The sequence below is a fragment of the Oncorhynchus mykiss genome, chromosome 25 (genome assembly GCF_013265735.2).
Source record: "Oncorhynchus mykiss isolate Arlee chromosome 25, USDA_OmykA_1.1, whole genome shotgun sequence".
NCBI lineage: Eukaryota > Metazoa > Chordata > Actinopteri > Salmoniformes > Salmonidae > Oncorhynchus > Oncorhynchus mykiss.
In genome coordinates, this window is record NC_048589.1 from 22,338,853 (window position 1) to 22,354,666 (window position 15,814).

A 15,814-nucleotide genomic window follows, 5' to 3' on the forward strand; every position below is an offset into this window, starting at 1 on the left:
AGCTTTGCCTTCACACCGCCTGTCAGCCTGCTCTCTGGTGTCCGGGTGGTCCTAAATCCAGTTGGATAAATACTCTAAACAGCCTACAAAACTCCTCTGAGGTGTCCACATGGTCCTAAAGCACACCACTGGCTTGTTTTGTATCACATTTCAATGATAAAACTGTGGGGGACAAAAATACAATTTCAGAATGTTTGGGAAAGTTGCGTCCCTGCATCTCAGTACAGTATGTGCGGATTTGTGACTTCACCTGGCTACCCCTACCCAGGCAAACAGCTCTGCACCCCCTGCAGCAACTTGCTCTGCAGATACCCTTACCAATTATCAATGAACCTACCAGGTACAACCCCAAATTCGTAAACACGGGCACCCTCATAGATATCATCCTGACCAACCTGCCCTCTAAATACACCTCTACTGTCTTCAACCAGGATCTCAGCGATCACTGCCTCATTGCCTGCGTCCGTAATGGGTCCGCGGTCAAATGACCACCCCCCATCACTGTCAAACGCTCCCTAAAACAATTCAGCGAGCAGGCCTTTCTAACCGACCTGGCCCAGGTATCCTGGAAGGATATTGACCTTATTCCGTCAGTAGAGGATGCCTGGTTATTCTTTAAAAGTGCTTTCCTCGCCATCTTAAATAAGCATGCCCCATTCAAAAAAATTTAGAACCAGGAACAGATACAGCCCTTGGTTCACTCCAGACCTGACTGCCCTTGGCCAGCACAAAAACATCCTGTGGCGTACTGCATTAGCATCGAATAGCCCCCGCGATATGCAACTTTTTAGCAAAGGCTAATTTTTTCAAACATAAATTTGCATCCTGTAGCACAAACTCCCAAAAGTTCTGGGGCACTGTAAAGTCTATGGAGAATAAGAGCACCTCCTCCCAGCTGCCCACTGCACTGAGGCTAGGAAACACTGTCACCACCGATAAATCCACAATAATTGAGAATTTAAATTATTGGAAAGCTGCCACGATCATCCCTCTCTTCAAAGGGGGGAGACACTCTAGACCCAAACTGTTATAGACCTATATTCATCCTGTCCTGCCTTTCTAAAATCTTTGAAAGCCAAGTTAGCAAACAGGTCACCGACCATTTCGAATCCCACCGTACCTTCTCCACTATGTAATCTGGTTTCTGAGCTGGTCATGGGTGCACCTCAGCCACACTCAAGGTCCTAAATGTTATCATAACCGCCATTGATAAAAAACAATACTGTGCAACCATCTTCATCGACCTGGCCAAGGCTTTCGACTCTGTCAATCACTACATTCTTATCGGAAGACTCAACAGCCTTGGTTTCTCAAATGACTGCCTCGCCTGGGTCACCAACTAATTCTCTGATAGAGTTCAGTGTGTCAAATCGGAGGGCCTGTTGTCTGGACCTCTGGCAGTCTCTATGGGGGTGCCACAGGGTTCAATTCTCGAGCCGACTCTTTTCTCTGTATATATCAATGATGTCGCTCTTGCTGCTGGCGAGTCTCTGATCCACCTCTACGCAGACGACACCATTCTGTATACATTTGGCCCTTCTTTGGACACTATTAACAAACCTCCAAACAAACTTCAATGCCATACAACTCTCCTTCTGTGGACTTCAACTGCTTTTAAATGCTAGTAAAACTAAATGCATTCTATTCAACCGATTGCTGCCCGCACCCGCCCGCCTAGCATCACTACTCTGGACGGTTCTGACTTAGAATATGTTTTAGAACATGTAGACAACTTTAAATACCTAGGTGTCTGGTTAGATGGTAAACTCTTCTTCCAGACTCACATTAAGCATAGTAAAACTAAATGCATACTCTTCAACCGATCGCTGCCCACACCCGCCCGCCAGACTAGCATCACTACTCTGGACAGTTCTGACTTAGAATATGTGGACAACTACAAATACCTAGGTGTCTGGTTAGACTGTAAACTCTCCTTCCAGACTCACATTAAGCATCTCCAATCCGAAATGAATTCTAGAATCAGCTTTTTATTTCGCAACAAAGCCTCCTTCACTCATGCTGCCAAACATACCCTTGTAAAACTGACTATCCTACCGATCATTGACTTCGGCGATGTCATTTACAAAATTGCTTCCAACACTCTACTCAGCAAATTGGATGTAGTCAATCACAGTGCCATCCGTTTTGTCACCAAAGCCCCATATACTACCCACCACTGCGACCTGTATGCTCTCGTTGGCTGGCCCCCACTACATATTTGCCAAACCCACTGACTCCAGGTCATCCATAAGTCTTTGCTCGGTAAACTTATCTCAGCTCACTGGTCACCATAGCAGCACCCACCCCTAGCACGCGCTCCAGCAGGTATATTTCACTGGTCATCCCCAAAGCCAACACTTACTTTGGCTGCCTTTCCTTCCAGTTCTCTCCTGCCAATGACTGGAACTAATTGCAAAAATCACTGAAGCTGGAGACTTATCTCCCTCACTAACTTTAAGCATCAGCTGTCAGAGCAGCTTACCGATCACTGTACCTGTACACAGCCAATCTGTAAATAGCACACCCAACTACCTCATCCCCATATTGTTATTTATCTTCTTGCTCTTTTGCACCCCAGTATCATTATCTGCACATCTATCACTCCAGTGTTAATGCTAAATTGTAATTATTTTGCCTCTATGGCCTATTTATTGCCTTACCTCCCTACTCTTCTACATTTACACACACTGTACATAGATTTTTTCTATTGTGTTATTGACTGTACGTTTGTTTATGTGTAACTCTGTGTTGTTGTTTTTGTCGTACTGCTTTGCTTTATCTTGGACAGGACGCAGTTGTAAATGAGAACTTGTTCTCAACTGGCCTACCTGGTTAAATAAAGGTGAAATATATATATATATATATATATTTTTTTATGTGTAAATGTTTGTATGTGTACTGTATGTACATAGGTCTAAAATGTGTCAAGTAAAAACCTTCCTACTGTATGTTTGTCCCTTGAATATATCTGTCTATTTTTTTCATTAAAATTACATTAGCATTAAGATTATGAATAATTCATTAGTCTTAAGTGTGCCCAGATGCACTTAGCCTTCACCCCCCCATTTCTTTCCTAGCCCCTCTGTCTCTCCTTTCTCACACTCCGTGCCCCGTCTCGCTCTTTTCTTACCCCCCCTCCCCCCCTCTCTCTGTGTGTCTCCCTGTGAGTAGAACACATGGTTCATGGCTGGTTTAATGGGATGGAATGTGACAGGTTATGTTTTCATCTGCCTGATATGGAGCCTAGGAGGAATGGTTAGAGAAAGGGAGGGATAGAGATTGAGTGTGGGTCTGGGCAACCATAGTCTAGGTACATCATTAGATGCTTGTCTTGAATCAGTTGGAGATTGTACTTTATACCCCCGCCCCACACACTTGCTACACACACACACACACACACACACACACACTCACACACAGCTAACTATGTAAAAATAGCCTAAATAAAGCCAACACAACATTTTAGCCTGCAGGTAGAAACTATCCTGATAAAAATGAATATCATATAAATCACATTGGCTGGGCATAGACTAGTCCTACCTCTATATGCAGAATCAGGTGCATGTCCTTACTCAACATTGACAAGAGGAATTCAAACAAAATTGACAACTCATAATTGTAATGAAATAAACAAAAACTTGTTTCTCACAAGTGTAGCATAGGTTATGTGTTCTGCAAAATACATGTCCACTCTGACAATGAGAATGGTAACTGACTGTAGAAATAATATATTTAATGCAATAACAGAAATCACCGTAACCAAACAAACATTGCAGATTAGAAATGATGGGAATTACCGCTAAATGTAGGCTACTACTGGTGATATATGTAATGGGGAGTTGATAGACAAAGCAAACAATGGACACAATAAATTTATAAAACAATGAATACCCACGAAATGCCAGGAATGAGAGCATTCTGGAGAGAGATGTGCCTTGTGCATCTGAGCCACAATCCCCATATTCTTGGACTGTGGCATCCCTGCGGCCTCCAATTGATTAGTCCACTGAGACAGGGGCAAATCTTATACAGGTGCCATGTGCCATAAAAATGTTTATTTACGACTGCTCGAAGAAAAAATATGTTTTCAATGCAGACCCCTACTGTCATACAGTATTCCATGTAAGGCACTCAGACCTTAAAGTTGAACAGTATACCTTTAATCTTGTAATAAATGTAATCCAGTGATGCATAACTTGACATTCCTGCCATCCATTTTGACATTGGGGGACGATAACCAACCTTCCAATTAAAGACAATGCATTTCTTAGCTGCTATAAATTCTAGATTACACAGTTTCTTCTTTTATAAGTCTCCAGTATCAACATTTCAAGGCAAACAAAAACAGGGAGCAGGGAGAATCTGTAGACATGCTGATAAAATAACATACTTTTTGCCAGAATTCAGCAAGCCTTCACAAAATCATAACATATGCAAAGATGTCCCCTTTTGTGTTTTACACCTCCAGCAGAGGAGTTACATTATATTTAGTTTCACTGGCATATAGTATGTTCTATGGATGGTCTTAAACTGCATTAATTTATGTGTGATATTATATGAACATGACTGGGCATTCAAACCTGGGTATCTATGCATCATCAGTGTGTCCCAGGTCTTCCTCACATTTTTGTTTGACATGTTTTGTCTCGTCGGGGAAATCCACTCAACCCTTGATACAGTTTTGAAGTGTTTGCTGCACAGAGAGAATAAAGTGTTGTTTCTGCAAAAGTTCCTCTCAGCTCCGTCCCAGACTGGTCTTCCCTGGCTGCCTGACCCTGCTGAGACCCCTATCACCATCTGATCCTGCTCAGATGAGGCATGGAAAATCATTTCCTTGGTGTACATTTACAAATTATATCATCCAAGCATAGAATGGTTCAGTAATTGAAATGACCATTACTCCCAGACTGTAGCGTACCCATTAATTCAAAACGGAACTGTAACGATGTCCGCTGAGAGTCGGGACGCAAGTTCAGGGAGTGAATACCTTTAATTAATAAATGAACCACGAACAGCGCACCGACATGGAACAGGAACAATGACAACTGGGAAAGAAACCAAAGGGAGTGACATATATAGGGCAGGTAATCAAGGATGTGATGGAGTCCAGGTGAGTGTCATTATGCCCAGATGCGCGTACCACTATTGACAGGTGTGCACCATAACGAGCAGCCTGGTGACCTAGAGACCAAGAGGGAGCACACATGACTGGAACTTTGTATCCATTCATGATTGTTATAATAAACTGCAAAATTCACCTGAGCTCCGTAGACTGGTCTTCCCTGGCTGTCTGACCCTGCTGGGATACCGGTCACCATCTTATCCTGCTAAGACATGATGAACATAGTGTTGTGTACTGATTGTGCACCATGACAGTCTAGCCTGCAATATATATTGCAAAATCGTTGGGAAGAGATTTTCGATGTACCAATTCCATGGCACATGGTTTATGAATTGACACCCAAAACAACGGCGGATTCAAAACGTAGAATTTTTCTATTAAAATTACTACAAAATTCTTGCAACCAAAAGAATGTTATGTATATGGGGGATACAACCTTCCCAGCTATGCAGATTTTGCAGCGAGGAGGCAGAGTCGTTTGATCATTTATTTTGTTACTGCCCATATGTAGCTTGTTTTTGGTCACAGGTCCAGGAATGGCTGAAGAATTGCAACATTTCCCTGGAGCTAACTCTGCTGATAGCAATACTAGGTTATTTGAAAAGTCATAGTCAATCGATCAATAATATAATAATTATTTTAGAAACATTTTTATCTTTCATTTACAACCTGTAGAAACTATGAGCATAGAAAGGTTCAGAACTTTTGTGAAGCATCACAGCACAGTTGAAAAATATATGGCAAATAGAAATCCAATATGGATGGTGTTAAGAGATAGATAGGAGGGGTTGAATGGAGCTGAAGGGTGGGACTAATAACAAGAAGATAATAAATATAAAACATACTGGGTCTGTAAAATGTATATAGGTTCAGAACTGTTGTGAAATTGCACAGTCAAATAGAAATCAAACTGGATGGACATCCGAAATAAAGGATTGTCAGGACGAAAAACAACAAAATATAAGTATTGTAAAATAGATTGTGTCTGTAAAATGTAAATAGTACATATAAGCTGGAAGTAGAAGCCTAAGTGTTATTGTTTATTCGTTTACTGCAATTAGGGGAGGGGTGGTAGGGTTTGCGGGGAATAATAAAGGAACATATTTTTTCAAAAGATATGTGTGTATACAGTGGGGCAAAAAAGTATTTAGTCAGCCACCAATTGTGCAAGTTCTCCCACTTCAAAAGACGAGAGAGGCCTGTAATTTTCATCATAGGTACACTTCAACTATGACAGACAAAATGAGAAAAAAAATCCAGAAAATCACATTGTAGGATTTTTAATGAATTTATTTGCAAATTATGTTGGAAAATAAGTATTTGGTCACCTACAAACAAGCAAGATTTCTGGCTCTTACAGACCTGTAACTTCTTCTTTAAGAGGCTTCTCTGTCCTCCACTCGTTACCTGTATTAATGGCACCTGTTTGAACTTGTTATCAGTATAAAAGACACCTGTCCACAACCTCAAACAGTCACACTCCAAACTCCACTATGGCCAAGACCAAAGAGCTGTCAAAGGACACCAGAAACAAAATTGTAGACCTGCACCAGGCTGGGAAGACTGAATCTGCAATAGGTAAGCAGCTTGGTTTGAAGAAATCAACTTTGGGAGCAATTATTAGGAAATGGAAAACATACAAGACCACTGATAATCTCCATGCAAGATCTCACCCCGTGGGGTCAAAATGATCACAAGAATGGTGAGCAAAAATCCCAGAACCACACGGGGGGACCTAGAGAATGACCTGCAGAGAGCTGGGACCAAAGTAACAAAGCCTACCATCAGTAACACACTACGCCGCCAGGGACTCAAATCCTGCAGTGCCAGACGTGCCCCCCTGCTTAAGCCAGTACATGTCCAGGCCCATCTGAAGTTTGCTAGAGAGCATTTGGATGATCCAGAAGAAGATTGGGAGAATGTCATATGGTCAGATGAAACCAAAATATAACTTTTTGGTAAAAACTCAACTCGTCGTGTTTGGAGGACAAAGAATGCTGAGTTGCATCCAAAGAACACCATACCTACTGTGAAGCATGGGGGTGGAAACATCATGCTTTGGGGCTGTTTTTCTGCAAAGGGACCAGGACGTCTGATCCGTGTAAAGGAAAGAATGAATGGGGACATGTATCGTGAGATTTTTAGTGAAAACCTCCTTCCATCAGCAAGGGCATTGAAGATGAAATGTGGCTGGGTCTTTCAGCATGACAATGATCCCAAACACACCGCCCGGGCAACGAAGGAGTGGCTTCGTAAGAACCATTTCAAGGTCCTGGAGTGGCCTAGCCAGTCTCCAGATCTCAACCCCATAGAACATCTTTGGAGGGAGTTGAAAGTCCGTGTTGCCCAGCAACAGCCCCAAACCATCACTGCTCTAGAGGAGATCTGCATGGAGGAATGGGCCAAAATACCAGCAACAGTGTGTGAAAACCTTGTGAAGACTTACAGAAAACGGTTGACTGTCATCTGTCATTGCCAACAAAGGGTATATAACAAAGTATTGAGACAAAGTTTTGTTATTGACCAAATAATTATTTTCCACCAAAATGTGCAAATGAATTCATTAAAAATCCTACAATGTGAATTTCTGGATTTATTTTCTCTCATTTTGTCTGTCATAGTTGAAGTGTACCTATGATGAAAATTACAGGCCTCTCTCATCTTTTTAAGTGGGAAAACTTGCACAATTGGTGGCTGACTAAATACTTTTTTGACCCACTGTATATACAGTGCCTTGCGAAAGTATCCGGCCCCCTTGAACTTTGCGACCTTTTGCCACATTTCAGGCTTCAAACATAAAGATATAAAACTGTATTTTTTTGTGAAGAATCAACAACAAGTGGGACACAATCATGAAGTGGAACGACATTTATTGGATATTTCAAACTTTTTTAACAAATCAAAAACTGAAAAATTGGGCGTGCAAAATTATTCAGCCCCTTTACTTTCAGTGCAACAAACTCTCTCCAGAAGTTCAGTGAGGATCTCTGAATGATCCAATGTTGACCTAAATGACTAATGATGATAAATACAATCCACCTGTGTGTAATCAAGTCTCCGTATAAATGCACCTGCACTGTGATAATCTCAGAGGTCCGTTAAAAGCGCAGAGAGCATCATGAAGAACAAGGAACACACCAGGCAGGTCCGAGATACTGTTGTGAAGAAGTTTAAAGCCGGATTTGGATACAAAAACATTTCCCAAGCTTTAAACAACCCAAGGAGCACTGTGCAAGCGATAATATTGAAATGGAAGGAGGATCAGACCACTGCAAATCTACCAAGACCTGGCCGTCCCTCTAAACTTTCAGCTCATACAAGGAGAAGACTGATCAGAGATGCAGCCAAGAGGCCCATGATCACTCTGGATGAACTGCAGAGATCTACAGCTGAGGTGGCAGACTCTGTCCATAGGACAACAATCAGTCGTATATTGCACAAATCTGGCCTTTATGGAAGAGTGGCAAGAAGAAAGTCATTTCTTAAAGATATCCATAAAAAGTGTTGTTTAAAGTTTGCCACAAGCCACCTGGGAGACACACCAAACATGTGGAAGAAGGTGCTCTGGTCAGATGAAACCAAAATTGAACTTTTTGGCAACAATGCAAAACGTTATGTTTGGCATAAAAGCAACACAGCTGAACACACCATCCCCACTGTCAAACATGGTGGTGGCAGCATCATGGTTTGGGCCTGCTTTTCTTCAGCAGGGACAGGGAAGATGGTTAAAATTGATGGGAAGATGGATGGAGCCAAATACAGGACCATTCTGGAAGAAAACCTGATGGAGTCTGCAAAAGACCTGAGACTGGGACGGAGATTTGTCTTCCAACAAGACAATGATCCAAAACATAAAGCAAAATCTACAATGGAATGGTTCAAAAATAAACATATCCAGGTGTTAGAATGGCCAAGTCAAAGTCCAGACCTGAATCCAATCGAGAATCTGTGGAAAGAACTGAAAACTGCTGTTCACAAATGCTCTCCATCCAACCTCACTGAGCTCGAGCTGTTTTGCAAGGAGGAATGGGAAAAAATGTCAGTCTCTCGATGTGCAAAACTGATAGAGACATACCCCAAGCGACTTACAGCTGTAATCACAGAAAAAGGTGGCGCTACAAAGTATTAACTTAAGGGGGCTGAATAATTTTGCACGCCCAATTTTTCAGTTTTTGATTTGTTAAAAAAGTTTGAAATATCCAATAAATGTCATTCCACTTCATGAATGTGTCCCACTTGTTGTTGATTCTTCACAAAAAAATACAGTTTTATATCTTTATGTTTGAAGCCTGAAATGTGGCAAAAGGTCGCAAAGTTCAAGGGGGCCGAATCCTTTTGCAAGGCACTGTATATACATATATGTATGTATATGTATGCATGTTTATATATATATATATGTGGGTATGAATATATATAAATATATGTATTTACCCCCAAAATATATGGGGGATCTGAAATGATTCAGACAATTACATTGATGGAAGCTACAATCTATCTGCAATATTAAAGCTGATCCACACACTAAATGTAAAAATAAAAGTAGGGAATTAGCCAGGGAAATGGACAGATCAATAACATTATATTGCTATACTGACTAATAAAAAAATCACATTGCACAGTCAAGAAATGTCAAAATATTGGTCTTCAATCATTTGGCAGCTTGTTTCATCGTTTTATTCAGGTCTAGCAGAATTGAGGCATCAATAATAGCTAAAGTTAGTGAGCTAGCTAATGTTAGCCAATGTTTGGCAAGCTCTAATGGTACATCAACTGCCGAAAAACTAGCCAAGTTAATTTACTTCTGTTGAAACAGGACAAAAAGGCTATAAAACATTTCAATACACACAACAGCTGTTAGATGCTGCTACCTGACAGATGGCTAAAGCTGAACTGGCTGTGGTGGCCCACTAGCTAGTTCATTCTCTTCAGGAGGAACTTCAGTCGAGAGAGGATGAATCATGTAATGTTACATGTTACATGTCAGTTACACTACTAGCTCAGCACTGGAAATAAATACTTATTTTTCTGTTAAGTCAAACAACAGTTACCTTGCCAGCTACATCAATCAAATAAAGAGGAGCCTGTTTAGTTTCTGCTCTGCTTGCTGTTACAACCCGGAGAAAACACACAGAGACAACAGCTCCAGACAGCAGCATCGTGCTGGTCCTATAATAATAGCTTTGCCTTCACACAGCCTGTCCGCATGCTCTGTAGTGTCCGCACAGTCCTAAATCCTGCCGGCTGAAACCACCAAACAGTCTACCAGACCTCTCTGAGGCATCTGCATGGTCCCGAAGCACACCGATGCCGCTTTTTGTATCACTCTGCAATTATAAAACTGAGGGGGTCAAAAATGCAACTTTAAAATGTGTGTGTGTGTGGGGCCCCCCCGTCCCCAGTGAAAGTTGCGCCCCTGCACACACACACACACACACACACACACACACACACACACACACACACACACACACACTACATGAGGCCATTACTGCTGGTCCACTGACTCACTTCATTCTGCTGTGTCTGTGCATTCAGAGTACCATTAGCCCAAGACTGTGTGAATAATTGCTGAATGGACCATGTTTTCTGTGCTATCTACTAAGATTCCAAGGCAGGGGGTTGGGGTTGTGGGTGAAGTGAGAGGGTTGAGCACATTAATGGATGTTTAAGCTCAATCATCAAATAATACAGACTACAGCGCCTTACAAAGTGAAAGTTCATCCAGGGGATGAAGAATACCAATATTTTGAAAAGATATAGCCTAGTTCTATATTCGTTATAAAGGAAAATATTCTGTGACCAAGTCATGAGGATAAATATATTACTTATTCATAACACATTTCAAAGCTGTGTGTAATGTGTGCATGGGGTACAGATTACAATTATCGCAACACAAATCAGATTCCTTGAATGCTTATTCTGAAGACGAAATTGAATTTTACTATGGCAACCACGTGTTTCCACAATGTAACATTATCAAAATGTGAATATATTTATCTTTCACAAGGTACGTATTATGCTGCAAGTTAGTTTTACAGACCCACAAGAAAATACCCCATTCAGAGATAATCTTGACATAATGCCCTCTGTAAAAACATGTCATTGTCTTATTGTTGTGGTCTGTCAGGCTCCCTGTAATTAATTTCCTGTCTATCTCCCTGGAGCAAAATAGGAAAGGATAGAGAAAGAGGGATAATGAGCGAGAAAGGGAAAATATGCTTATTCTGTGTATACTCGAAAAGCATGCCCTTAAAAAAGCAACTAAATGTAGTTATTTATTTTCTTCAGTTCATATATATACAGTGCATTCGGAAAGTATTCAGACCCCCTCACTTTTTCCACATTTTGTTACATGACAGCCTTATTCTAAAACGGATGAAATTATTTTAATTACATCAGTCTACACACAACACCCCTTAATGACAAAATTAAAATAGGTTTTTAGACATTTTTGCAAATTTATTCAAATTAAACAGAAATAACTTATTTACAGTACATAATTATTCAGACGCTTTGCTATGAGATTTGAAATTGAGCTCAGGTGCATGCTGTTTCCATTAATCATCCTTGAGATGTTTCTACAACTTGATTGGGGTCCACCTGTGGTAAATTTAATTGATTGGACATGATTTGTAAAAGCGCACACCTGTCTATATAAGGTCCCACATTTGACAGTGCATGTCAAAGCAAACACCAAGCCATGAGGTTGAAGGAATTGTCTATAGTGCTCCGAGACAGGATTGTGTCGAGGCACAGATCTGGGGAAGGCTACCAAAAAAATTCTGCAGCATTGAAGATCCCCAAGAATGCAGTGGCCTCCATCATTCTGAAATGGAATAAGTTTGGAACCGCCAAGACTCTTCATAGAGCTGGCCGCCCATCCAAACTGAGCAATCAGGGGAGAAGGGCCTTGGGAGGTGACCAAGATTCCAATAGTCACCCTGACATTTCTTCTGTGGAGATGGGAGAACCTTCCAGAAGGACAACCATCTCGGCAGCACTCCATCAATCAGGCCTTTATGGTAAAATAGCTAGACGGAAGCACTACTCAATAAAAGGCACATGACAACTCACTTGGAGTTTGCAGAAATGCACCTAAAAGGACTCTCAGACCATGAAACAAGATTCTCTGGTCTGATGAAACCAAGATTGAACTCTTTGGCCTGAACGCCAAGCATCACGTCTGGAGGAAACCTGACACCATCCCTACGGTGAAACATGGTGGTGGCAGCATCATGCTGTGGGGTTGTTTTTCAGCAGCAGAGACTGGGAGAGGGAAAGAGTCCGGATCGAGGAAAAACTGAACGGAGAAAAGTACAGAGAGATCCTTGATCGAACATCTCTGGAGAACCCTGAAAATACCTTTGCAGCGACGCTCCCCATCCAACCTGACAGAGCTTGAGAGAATCTGCAGAGAAGAATGGGAGAAGCTCCCCAAATACAGGTGTGCCAAGCTTGTAGCGTCATACAGAAGACTCGAGGCTGGATTGCTGCCAAAGGTGCTTCAACAAAGTACTGAGAAAAGGGTCTGATTACTTATGCAAATGTAACATTTACGTTTTTATACATTTGCAAAAATAAAATAAACTGTTTGCTTCGTCATTATGGGGTATTGTGTGTAGATTGATGTCAAAACTATTTAATCAATTTTAGAATAAGGCTGTAACATAACAAAATGTGAAAAATGTCAAGGGGTCTGAGCACTTTCTGAATGCACTGTATTCCATCGATTATAACCTCATACATGAATGTGCTTGTATTGACATCAACTGGTTGCTTAAGGGCAAGGAGCTGTATCCGTATAACCACTATTTATTGCCGCAAATATTCTGTGATCCATTTGCAACCACCCCTCTAACCACTCCCTGACCATACCTAGTCTCTAATCTTTCCTGACCCTGCAAGTCTGAATTCATAAATGGTTATCCCACTGTCATATGTGAAAGACAAAGGGGTCAAGGGATATATTTTAGTCACTTTCGCAGGATTTACGGGTATAATATGGGTTGTTGTAGCTCCTGAAGCGTTTTTAGTTTGTTTATTTTACACGGGGCAGAGATTTTTTTTTTTTTTTAAGACGACAGAGAATAACCTCCTGTCCAACCCTATCCCCTCAGTCCTAGTCAACAACAATTGTAATCTCCTTTACTCCAGGTGATTTTTCTTTTTGTGTTGATATTTTAGCCTTATCTCTTGATCACTCTCCATGATCCTCCTGTTTAGTCTCCTTCCTCTCTCACCCTGACAGAAAATATAACATCTGGAGGGACCAGACAAACTATGAACTGCAATCACTTTCATGATATTAAAATTTAAAAAAGGAGCTGATTTGCTCTTATTCATTAAACTATGATAAGTTAAAATGTAATATTGATATTAGTAATCCTTTGAGTCATTTGTGGTCAGCGCATAAACTCTGGGAATTAAAGACACTGTCAAGTGTTAAGGTAGAAAATGACTTGGGATAAGAAGGATAGACTGAACGTATGCATTTGATGTCATTCTAATTACAGAGATGGATGTGATTTTCATTGTTCTTGAGGGAAAACAATCTGAGGTGGTAAATCCCTTCGTTATTTTACGTTGCCTGAACAACAGTAGCCTGCCTATATGTGCTTTTTATTCGACTTTTATGTAGTATTAATTTTGTCCTATTTTCTCTCTAAAAACAATAGGCCATCCCCGCCATCTCATTATACCTAAAGGACTTGTTTACTGATTAAGCATTGTTTTAGACATTTGAAGGAAAGGTGATTTAATCAGTGCAGATTCTCCTTATATAAAACTCTCAAACAAGAACTTACTGTACTGTAGCCTATAGAAGTGATGAAGCCATTGCCATCGTATGTCACCTCAAATTATCGCTTTGAAATAATTGTTGAGGACAATAACAGCAAAATCTGATGTGATGTGTGCTTTGCTCACACTGTATGGAATCAACTTCTCCTACCCTTCTGCACCTTCCAACATCCTGATCGTTTTTGGCCTAATCACAGTCAAAATCCCCTCAGTCCCAGACGTGACTCTCAAACAACCCTGAACTGAAAGTTGATCTTGACACCAGTGAACAAAGGTCCCTCTTTGTATACAGTACTGGGAATGGAAATCCTTTCACAATTGGTCGCCCATTATAATACTTACAGTTAAAGTTTACATACACCTTAGCCAAATACATTTAAACTCAGTTTTTCACAATTCCTGACATTTAATTCACGTAACAATTCCCTGTCTTAGGTCAGTTAGGATCACCACTTTATTTTAAGAATGTGAAATGTCAGAATAATAGTAGCGAGAATGATTTATTTCAGCTTTTATTTCTTTCATCACATTCCCAGTGGGTCATAAGTTTATATACACTCAATTAGTATTTGGTAGCATTGCCTTTCAATTGTTTAACTTGGGTCAAACGTTTCAGGTATCCTTCTACAAGCTTCCCACAGTAAGTTGGGTGAATTTTGGCCCATTCCTCCTGACAGAGCTGGTGTAACTGAGTCAGGTTTGTAGGCCTCCTCACACATGCTTTTTCAGTTCTGCCCACACATTTGACAAGGGACTGAGGTCAGGGTTTTGTGATGGCCACTCCAATACCTTGACTTTGTTGTCCTTATTAAGCCATTTTGCCACAACTTTGGAAGTACGCTTGGGGTCATTGTCCATTTGGAATATCCATTTGCGACCAAGCTTTAACTTACTGACTGATGTCTTGAGATGTTGATTCAATATATCCATATCATTTTCCTCCCTCATGACGCCATCTATTTTGTGAAGCGCACCAGACCCTCCTGCAGGAAAGCAACCGCTTTTTTATGGCGGTTTTGGAGCAGTGGCTTCTTCCTTGCTGAGCGGCCTTTCAGGTTATGTCGATATAGGACTTGTTTTACTGTGGATATAGATACTTTTGTACCCACAACATGACTCGTACAACTCGTACTTCACGGTTGGGATGGTGTTCTTCGGCTTGCAAGTGTAACAGTATAGACTTTACGTCCTTCCCCTCGCCCCGACCTGGGCGCGAACCAGGGACGCTCTGCACACGTCAACAGTCGCTACCCATCGTTCCACAAAAGCCGCGGCCTTTGCAGAGCAAGGGGAACCACTATTTCAAGGTCTCAGAGCAAGTGACGTCACAGATGGAAACACCACTAGCGCGCACCGCCGCTAACTAGCTAGCCATTTCACATCGGCCACACAAGCCTCCACCTTTTTCCTCCAAACATAACGATGGCCATTATGGCCAAACAGTTTCATCAGACCAGAGGACATTTCTCCAAAAAGTACGATCTTTGTCCCCATATGCAGTTGCAAACCGTAGTCTGGCTTTTTTATGGCGGTTTTGGAGCAGTGGCTTCTTCCTTGCTGAGCGGCCTTTCAGGTTATGTTGATATAGGACTTGTTTTACTGTGGATATAGATACTTTTGTACCCGTTTCCTCCAGCATCTTCACAAGGTCCTTTCTTTGCCGTTGTTCTGGGATTGATTTGCACTTTTCGCACCAAAGTACGTTCATCTTTAGGAAACAGAACGCGTCTCTTCCTGAGCAGTATGACGGCTGCTTGGTCCCATGGCATTTATACTTGGGTACTATTGTTTGTACAGATGAACGTGGTACCTTCAGGCATTTGGAAATTGCTCCCAAGGATGAACCAGACTTGTGGAGGTCTACAGTTTTTTTTTTCTGAGGTCTTGGCTGAT